This window comes from Penaeus vannamei, chromosome 20, assembly GCF_042767895.1.
Source record: "Penaeus vannamei isolate JL-2024 chromosome 20, ASM4276789v1, whole genome shotgun sequence".
Classification (NCBI taxonomy): Eukaryota; Metazoa; Arthropoda; class Malacostraca; order Decapoda; family Penaeidae; genus Penaeus; species Penaeus vannamei.
This window is the reverse complement of record NC_091568.1, coordinates 4,609,886-4,619,885: the sequence shown is the minus strand read 5'-3', so window position 1 is coordinate 4,619,885 and position 10,000 is coordinate 4,609,886. Positions and strand designations below refer to the sequence as shown.

Below are 10,000 nucleotides of genomic sequence, written 5' to 3'. Positions count from 1 at the left end.
AGAGAGAGAGAGAGAGAGAGAGAGAGAGAGAGAGAGAGAGAGAGAGAGAGAGAGAGAGAGAGAGAGAGAGAGAGTGAGTGAGTTTGAGAGGGAGAGAGAGTAGGGAAGAAGAAAGATAAAGAGGAAGAGAGTAAGGGAGTAACAAGAGATCTAGAAAGAAAGTGCGTATGTCTGTGTCTGTGAGTGTGAGCGTGTCAGTGTGTGCGTGTGTCTCTGTGTGTGTGTGTGTGTGTGTGTGTGTGTGTCAGTGTGTGCGTGTGTGTGTGTGTGCGTGTGCGCTTGTGCATGTATGTATGTATGTATGTATGTATGTATGTATGTATGTATGTATGTATGTATGTATGTATGTATGTATGTATATGTATGTATATATATGTATGCATATATGTATGTACGTACGTATGCCTATAAACCTTTTAACCTCAAACCTCCTCCAAACTTACCTCAATTAGCACAGTCAATCACTCCAACCCGACAACCGACACCGCATCCACAGCGTTACAACATACCTGCAGGGAGAGAAAAAAATAAACATTAGAAAATAGAGCAAAAAACAACACACACCAAAAAAATAAAAAATAAAGAACACAAAAAACGGAAAAAAATGAAAAATCACATAAAAGCTGAGAAAAAGAAGAGAAAAATGAGAGGGGAAGGAGGGAGGGAGAGGGTAGGGATGAGTAGGGGGAGATGGGGAGGAGGGGAAAGGGGGTAAGGGAAAGGGAGAGGTGATAAAAGGGAATAAGGTAAACGAAGAACGAAGCAAGAGGAAGTAAAAAAAAGGTGTAAAGAAGGTCAGGGGAAGAGAGATAGGGATAAAAATAGAGTAAGGGGAACGAAAAGAGATAAAGAGAAGAAGAAGAATGAAGTAATACGAACGAGAGAGAGAAATAAAGAGAAGAGAGGAAGAATGAAGTAATAAGAACGAAGAGAGAAAAACAAAGAGAAGAAGAAGAAGAAGAAGAAGGGAGTAAGGAAAACGAAGAAGGGGGAACAAAAAGGGGGAAGGGGGATAAACGGGGGGGGGGGGGCGAGGGGTGACTCAAAGAAAATGAATGTTGAGCTCTTACAAGTCCCAAGTCCGCTCAAAGAGACCTCCACCTCCCAATGACAATGGTACAGATAAGATGGGACCTTTAAAATGGAAACAGCCCAAGTTTTCACTGTGGGGACGGAGTGAGGCTGAGGGGGTTGGGGGGTGGGTGTAAGTGGGGTGGTGGGGGGTGGGGGGAAAGTACGGTTGTGGGAGTTGTAAAGGGTGGGGGGGGTAGGAGGGATGTTGGAGTTGAGGGGGAGGAGTGTGCAGGGTTGTGGGAGTTGTAAGTGGGGAGTAGGGATGTTGGGGTTGAGGGAGGGGGGAGAGTCCGGTTGTGGTAGTTGTGGGGGGAGTACGGTTGTTGGGGTTGTGAGAGGGGGTGAGTGTGGTTGTGGGAGTTGTAAGGAGGGGTGAGGTGTGGTTGTGGGAGTTGTGGGGAGGGGAAGGGAAGGCTGTGGGAGTTGTGGGGAGGGGAAGGGAAGGCTGTGAGAGTTGTGGGGGAATAGTAAGGTTGTGTCTGTGGGAAAAGTGGATGACTGTGGCAAAATATGTTTTGAAATAGGTTGTACGTGTTAGTGTTTGTGTAGGGGAGGGGGGGGGGAGAGTAAGGATTACTGGAGCCGTGTTTTGCAAACTGTGACTGAGTGACTGAGTGACTGAATGCATGAGTGAGTGACTGACTGACTGACTGAATTCGTGAGTGACTGACTGACTGAACGCGTGAGTGACTGACAGACTGAATGCGTAACTGACTGACTGACTGACTGAATTCGTGAGTGACTGACTGACTGAACGCGTGAGTGACTGACTGAACGCGTGACTGACTGAATTCGTGAGTGAGTAACTGACTTACTGAATGCGTGAGTAACTGACTGACTGAATGCGTGAGTGAGTAACTGACTGACTGAATGCGTGAGTAACTGACTGACTGACTGAACGCGTGACTGACTGACTGAATGAATGACTACGTGAGTGAGTGAGTGACTGACTGAATTCGTGAGTGACTGACTGACTGAACGCGTGAGTAACTGACTGACTGAATTCGTGAGTGACTGACTGACTGACTGAATGAATGACTACGTGAGTGAGTGACTGACTGACTACGTGAGTGAGCGAAGTAAGTGAATAAGCGCACAGCATTAATATCAAGGGTTTTCTTCATGGAAAGCCTGAGTTGCTTCTTGGAGAAACATTAATATTAATGTTTGGAGTGGGCGTAACAAGCGCTCAAGGGCGTGCGTATGCTTTCTCATTGCTCAAGGGCGTGGAAAAAAAAAAATTACGCAACACCTCATTCTCTTTCTCTCTCTCTCTCTCTGTTTCTCACTTTCCGTTTCTCTCTCTGTGTTTCTCACTCACTCATTCTCTCTCTCTCTCTCTCTCTCTCTCTGCAACACCTCATTCTCATTCTCTTTCTCTCTCTCTCTCTCTCTTTCTCACTCACTCATTCTCTCTCTCTCTCTCTCTCTCTCTCTCTCTCTCTCTCTCTCTCTCTCTCTCTCTCTCTCTCTCTCTCTCTCTCTCTTTCTGGGGGGGGGGGGGTCTTGGCTAATTCGACGAGACTTGCAATACGCAGAATCGATCCGCACCCGAACGCATGCAAGCCCGTACAACATCATGCAATGAGCGAGGACCACCATGGCCTTACGTAATGCCACACGAACATTGTCGAGTTCAGTAAAAGCGTAAATACGAAGCGCCCAAGAGTTAATCTAATGAATATACATATTACCATTATTATTAATTACTACTACTTCTAATACCAATGCTAATAATATTTATTGCTATTATCATAATAATCTCTCTAGCAACATTAATAACAATTACCATTACCAAGTATTGTCATTAAGATAATGAATGCTAACAAAGCCTTAACTAAAATAGAAAGGAATCACTCCAACGGATCATTCAAAATTAATAAAATCCCACAAAACATCATTTCGAAAACAAAACAAAACCTCACACAAATATCCAAAAAAATAATAATAAAATAAAAAATAAAACAAACGAACAAAAAAAAAAAAATAATAATAATTTTTTTTCAAGAGAACACACCGCCTCAAAACGCCCATAGAACACAATACATAGAACCACTCAGGCAACAGGGCATTAAATTTTACTGAAAGGGAGAGAGGAAGAGTGGGCGTCGGTGGGGGGTGGGGGTGGGGTGGGGTGGGGAGTTAATGCAAGTTAAAAAAGGAATATGGAATTTCATTCTTTTCCTTTTTTTTTTTTTGAGACATAGCTTGTTTATTAACATCTAACACATGAAGAGCGTACATATGCAGACACAAGCACACACATAAGCAAATACATATTTGTATATGAATATGTATATATGTATGTATGTATGTATGTACACACACACACACACACACACACATACACACACACACACACACACACACACACACACACACACACACACACACACACACACGCACACACACACACAAACAAACAACACATACACACACACACATATATACACGCAGTGTGCATTTCTAAATACACACTTACATGTTTACTTCTTAATCTCTTTTTTATTATCTTTTTAAGAGACTGTGGAAAGGGCGTTAAATAACACATCAATCACCCTGCCAAGGTACGTTCCTACAATCACAATCCTGCTCACTCTCCCAAACACACATCACAAAAATAAACAGATAAAAAAAAAATTAAATAAATTAAAAAAAAATAAACCCAGGGAAAATAGCGACATAAATAACTTTTCTGACAGTCGAGATGCCAATTAGCCTAAACATTCTGCCTTTTTTAACTATTTTTCACTTTTTCTCAACTTGAGAAATATGGGACGACTATAAATTTCCATAAGGCTCTCTCTCTCCGTCGGCCTTGGGAAAGTTGAAAAGAGAGGTATCATAGAGGGGCGGGGGAGGGGGGGGAGGAGGAGGTAATGGTGGAGGTAGGTAGAGAGGGGGAGTGAGGGGAGGGAGGAGGGAGGAGGAGGGAGGAGGTGGAGAGGGAGGGGGAGGTAATGGTGGAGATAGTAAGGGGAGGGGAATGGGAAGGGGAGGTGAAGGAGGTAACGGTTTGTGAGGTAGGAGGGAGGAGGGAGGAGGAGGTAGAGGGGGACGGGGGGGGAGGGTAGAGGAGGTAGAGGAGGAGGAGGAGGAGGGAGGAGGGAGGAGGGAGGGAGGAGGGGAGGGAGGGAGGAGGGAGGAGGAGAGGAGGAGGAGGAGGAGTGTAGAGAGAGGAGGAGGAAGAGGTAGAGAGGAGGAGGTGGAGGAGGGAGGGAGGTAGGGAGGGAGAGGGGGAGGGGGGAGGAGGAGAGGGGGAGGAGGGAGGTAGAAGAAGAGGGGAGAGGGGAGGGGGAGAGGAGGAGGGAGGTAATGGAGGAGGAGGGAGGTAATGGAGGAGGAGGAGGTGGTAATGGAGGAGGAGGGAGGAGGGAGGAAGGAAGGGGGAGGAGAGAGGAGGAGGGAGGGAGGGAGGAGAAATGGAGGGAGGAGGAGGCGGAAAAGAAAAGGAAGAGTGAAGTGGGGGACAACGAAAACGAAGAAGAAGAAGAAGAAGAAGAAGAAGAAGAAGAGGCCGGGTAGGGAAGGGTAGGGAAGGAGGGAAGGGAAGGGGACGCGAGCCAGCGAGGGAGGGAGGGAGGACCGCGAAGAGAGTGGGAGGCATGCATTAATCAGCCTAATAATTCATTCTGAATGAACTGAGCTGCGAGAAAAATAAACACGGCTACGGAAGAGAATTTAACCGGGGCTCCGGGGGGGGGGGGGGGGATGTGACGAGACCCGGCCCGCCCCCGTCCCGCTGCCCATCGACCGGTCCCGTCGCCGTTCGCGCGCTCGCCCCGGTCGGCCGCCGCCCCGTCGCCCGACCGCTCCCTACCGCAACGCATCGCTCACGTGAAATTAGTAAGATTAATGAAATGAATGATAGATTTATTACGGGCTCTGATGTATTTTGCATAATAATCTGCATAGCCTTAGGGGTGACGCTATTAATAACGCATTTGACTCGGGTAAGTGAATTTCAATGGCGGGAGAGAGACCGGGAGTCCTACTGCTGTCGGTTCCTCTCCTCCTCCTCGGTCTCCTATGTCTCCCTTTCTCTCTTTCTCTTCCTCTTCTTCTCTTCTGTCCCCCTCTCTCCATCTTCCGTTTCTCCTCTCTTCCGTCTCTGTCACAGTCTGTCTGTCCGTCTCTCATCCTTTCTGTTTGACTGTCTCTCTTCCTTTCTGTTTCTCTCATTCTCTCTCTCCCTCTCCTTCTGTCTCTTTCTACCTCTCTTCCTTCTCTACCGTCTCTCTCTCTCTCTCAATCTCTCTTTTCTCCTCCGATAAAGAATGCTGACAAAGCCTAATAATCGTAAAAAACCACGAGATATCGCGGTCTCTCCATGACAGCGAAGGAGAGAAGACCTTAAATACTGATATGATGACAATGATGAAGACGAAGATGAAGATGAAGATTAAGATGATGAAAAAGGCTGTTATCAAGGAAAGAAAAATGACAAAAGCAAACATTAATTAACACTAAGCAGAAAAATAATACAAAATATAATATCTGGGAAAAAACAAGGAGGGATTCCAATATAAATATAAATTCACAGTGTCAACAACAGCAGTAATAGTCAGCGATATTAACAAACAATCAATACCATTACAAATAATAATCCTGATACTGACAAAAATAAACAATGCTAATCCCCATCAAACAACAACAACAACAACAACATAAATTACAGAAAAAAAAATCCGACAACAAAACTACATCCCCCCAACCCCACCTCCACCCTCCCCCCCCAAAAAAAAAAACACGATAATGATAAACAAACCCCAATCCAGCCATCCTCCATTAACCCTCATTATCCACATTATCCACATGACTAATCCTCCCAAACAGCCGTCAAATGTCACGCACGCCCGCCCAGCCTCCGAACACAGGCCTATGATCTTTAAATGCTGCGCTGGGGGTCCTTGAGCTCAACAAGCGATGAAGGCGCTGAGGGAAGGAGGGAAAGAGGGAAGGAAGAGAGGGAGGGATAGGGATAGAGGGAAGTAGGGAGGGAGGGAGGGAGGGATGGGAGGGATGGGAGATGGATGGGCAGGGGGTGGGATGGGAGGGAAGGAAGGGGGAGAGGGAAGGATGGGAGGGATGGGAGGTAAGGAAGGGAGGGATGGGAGATAGATGGATGTGTAGCGGGGAGAGGGATGGAAAGGGAGAGGGGGATGGAGGGATGGAAGGAAGGGGAGGAGGGATGGATGGAAAAGGGGGAGGAAAGGCAGGAATAGAGAGGGAGGAGGATGGAGAGAACTCAGCGAAATAGGAAATGAGAAAATAGAAAGGAGAGAGAGCAGCATGGAAGGAGGGAGTGAAGAAGAGAACACAGAAAGGCGAGAAGTGGGAGGGCAAGATACGAAGAGGGGGGGGAGGGAAGGAGGAGGAGAGAAAGACACAAGAAAAGAAGATTGCAAGAAAGAACACGATGAGTGAAGGGTGAAAGTGAGGGAAGGCGTGGAGGAAAATGTGATGGAAATGGTGAGATAAAATTCCGAGATGTGGGAAGCGATAAGGGAGGGGCGGGGAGGTGTGTGTGTGTGTGTGTGTGTGTGTGTGTGTGTGTGTGTGTGTGTGTGTGTGTGTGTGTGTGTGTGTGTGTGTGTGTGTGTGTGTGCATGCGCGCGTGCGTACGCATATGTATGTGTATATATGTATACGTATATATACGTGTATAATGTATATATGTATATGTATAAGTATAATGTATATGTGTATATATGTATATGTATAGGTATAATGTATGTGTACATGTGTATATGTATATCTACACACACACACACACACACACACACACACACACACACACACACACACACACACACACACACACACACACACACACACAAAACACACACACACACACAAATATTCATATATACATACATACAAAGCACACACACGAGACAAGAGTAGTGAAAGAGCAGAACCAAAAGAGGAGGAAAAACAAAGCGGGCGGAACAGAGCGCAGAGAGGTTAAAGAACGAGAAAGAGGTGGGGTGGTGGTGGGGTGGGGGAGGGGGGGGGGGGGTGTGGGGTGGGGTGGGGTGGGTGGGAAGGTGGGAGGAGGGGGTGGGGGGCTTAAAATGGTCTAGATGGAGCTCAAGAGAAACTCCACTTTCACAAACACAAGCCGTAACACATCGGGATATGATAATTCTTTTTTCTCTCTTTCCTCTCTCTTTCTTTCTCTTCCAGTTTTTTTTTCTTTCTAGCTTTCCATTTTTCATTCTATGCCTTCTCTATTCTCTCTCTCCCCCCCCCTCACTCTCTTCTCTCCTCCTCCCTCCCTCTCTCTCTCTCTCTCTTCCTCCCTCCCTCTCTCTCTTCCTCCTCCCTCTCTCTCTCTCTCTTCCTCCCTCCCCTCTCTCTCTCTTCCTCCCTCATTCCCTCTTTCTCTCTTCCTCCCTCCTTCCCTCTTTCTCTCTTCCTCCCTCCCTCTCTCTCTCTCCTTTCTTTCATATCCACGTTTTTCTTTTTCTTTTTTTACAGTTAACAAAGCCTCCATCCACACCTTGCATAAATACTTGACATGTACAGTTACAAAGATAGATTAAACCCCGAAGGAATCCTCACATCCCTCCCCCTCCCCCCCTCTCACTACCCCTTCACTTACAAGGACTCTTACCTTAACCTACCTTACCTTAGCTTACCTTACCCTACTTTCTTCTTTGTCTTAGTTTACCTTCTTTTCCCTTACCCTCCCTTCCCCTCCCCTCTCCCCACCCGTTCACTTGCAAGGAATCCTCTTACTCTAACCTACCTTACCTTATCCTACCTTTATTTTTCTTTGTCTTACCTTAACTTCCTTTTTACCTCAGCCTACCCTCCCCCTTCCCCCTCCCACCCCCTCATTTCCAGCAAGATCAGATTTTTCGCAATCCATTCAATTTTTTTTTATTCTCCCAACCATAAATTCCTGAGTCTCATTCTACAAAATACATTTAAGAAAGACCAAGCCGAAGCCGTTCATAACAACTCTCTTTTTTTATCTTTCTCTCTCTCTCTCTTTCTTTCCTTCTCTCTCTCCTTTCCTCCACCTCCGTCTCCTCTTTTCTTCTTACCCTTTCGCCTTCACTACTCTCTCTCTTTCTCCCCTTTCCTCCCTTCCATCCTCCTCCCACTCTCCCTCCCTCCCTCCCCTCCCACTCCCTTTCCACCCCTCCCCTTCCCATCCACCTCCCACCCTCTCACCCTCTCCCTCCCTTTTCCCACACACCCTTTCCCCCCTTCTCCCACCCTTTCCCTTCCCCCCCTCCCTCCCCCCCTTCCCCCCTCACCCCACCCTTCCCCTCCCACTCCCTCATTTACACGAAAACACACAGAGACGCACTCATTCACTCACTTTAATTCCAGCTCTATTCATCCTCTCACTCATCACTTTAGTTACTTAACACTCATCAGCATAAATAGTGACGTAGCTTGCTCTCGCGCTCGGCATTTGCATAAGGTTCACTTCTCGGCAGAAAACAGCAACAGAAACACCTGTGGGATACAAGGAGGGAAGGAGGGGAGGAAGGGAGGGAGGGAGAGAAGGGAGAGAAGGGAGGGAAGGGAGGGGGGGAGGAGAGTGGGGAGCAGAAAAAGAAAGAGATGAACAGAATAAGAGAGAGAGAGAGAGAGAGAGAGAGAGAGAGAGAGAGAGAGAGAGAGCGAGAGAGAGAGAGAGAGAGAGAGAGAAAGAGTAAGAGTAAGAGTAAGAGTAAGAGTAAGAGTAAGAGAGAGCGAGAGAGCAAGAGAAAGAGAAAGAGAAAAAAAGAAAAAAACAAAAATACGCAACCACCTAACCCTCCAATTGATTTTCCAAACTTGATCGCCCTTTAAAAGAAAAAGAAAGAAAGAAAAAAAAACACCGACCTGGGAAAATAGAGAAATTAATGCAAATTGATCTAATTAACAGAGATCAACATAAAAGCTAGTCCCTATCAGCGCTCTCATACAATATTTAACCGAAATAATTCAACTTTCATTTGTTCTCGACGCTAATGCTACCAAGTAGAATTAAGCGTTGAATTAATATATCCATTTGGCTATCCGCTTCCCGAATACGATGAAATAAAAAAAAAAAAACAATAATAAAAAAAAAACAAAAAAAAAGAAGAAAAAAAAAACATGGATATTTATTCCCATCCGTAAGTAGAATTTCATAATGCTAAGCTAGTCCCTTTAACACACTTAAAAAAAAAAACGAAAAAAAAAAACAAAAAAAAACACGAATAGAGTATAAGGGGAAAAAAAAGCTTTAGGAAATAAAAAAAAAGATGAGGGAAAAAATCTATCTTTAATCAAACGGCTGGAGATATACACATTTTCAACGCTGCGAGATCTGTGTATTTTTGCTATCTATAGACACATATCCTTCCATAAGACTGAGTAAACAGAATATATTTTATTTCCGCCGCACGGGGAAACGGACCCTGTGCCGGGAGCGCGCAAGGGCGAATACCGCAAAGTAAGGAATATATTGCCGGCCAGATTGTCAGTAATTCCCCGGACTGGCATCAAAGCCTGACGTTCCAAGCTTCATAATTAAGTTTGGAGGTTTTAATTACATGTACTGATACTGTTCTGATAAAGCTAGTAGTTCAAACAGACAAAATGAATTAATAGATAATACACAGATGCTCTTGTGTTGCGCGGGTGTGTGTGTGTGTTTGTTGAGTGCGCTGTGTGTGTGTGTGTGTTTGTTGAGTGCGCTGAGTGTGTGTGTGTGTGTGTGTGTGTGTGTGTGTGTGTGTGTGTGTGTGTGTGTGTGTGTGTGTGTGTGTGTGTGTGTGTGTGTGTGTGTGTGTGTGTGTGTCTGTGTGTGTGTGTGTCTGTGTGTGTACGTAAGAGCATGTACACAAGTTTGGTAATTCTGCTTACATGTTTCTATAAATGTGCAATGACGTGCACACGCGTGTTTGCGCGGGCCGTTCGTTCACTTGTGCGTGTG

General features: G+C 45.8%; 1 protein-coding gene across 10 annotated transcripts in view; it reads right to left on the bottom strand.

Moving 5' to 3' along the window:
• Positions 1–10,000, bottom strand: part of LOC113828121 (TOX high mobility group box family member 4-A) — a 711,447-nt gene that overhangs the window by 164,533 nt on the left and 536,914 nt on the right. The window contains exons 1-2 of one of the 10 annotated variants that reach the window (XM_070134764.1): positions 9,931–10,000; positions 444–509 (exon numbers count right to left, since the gene is read on the bottom strand). The exon at positions 9,931–10,000 is cut by the window's right edge and continues 77 nt beyond it. The exons of 8 other annotated variants lie outside the window; for them this stretch is intronic. The gene's annotated coding sequence lies outside the window, so the exon portion shown is untranslated. The remainder of the gene's footprint in view (positions 1–443; positions 510–9,930) is intronic. One more of the 10 variants, XM_070134766.1, reaches the window with a different exon arrangement.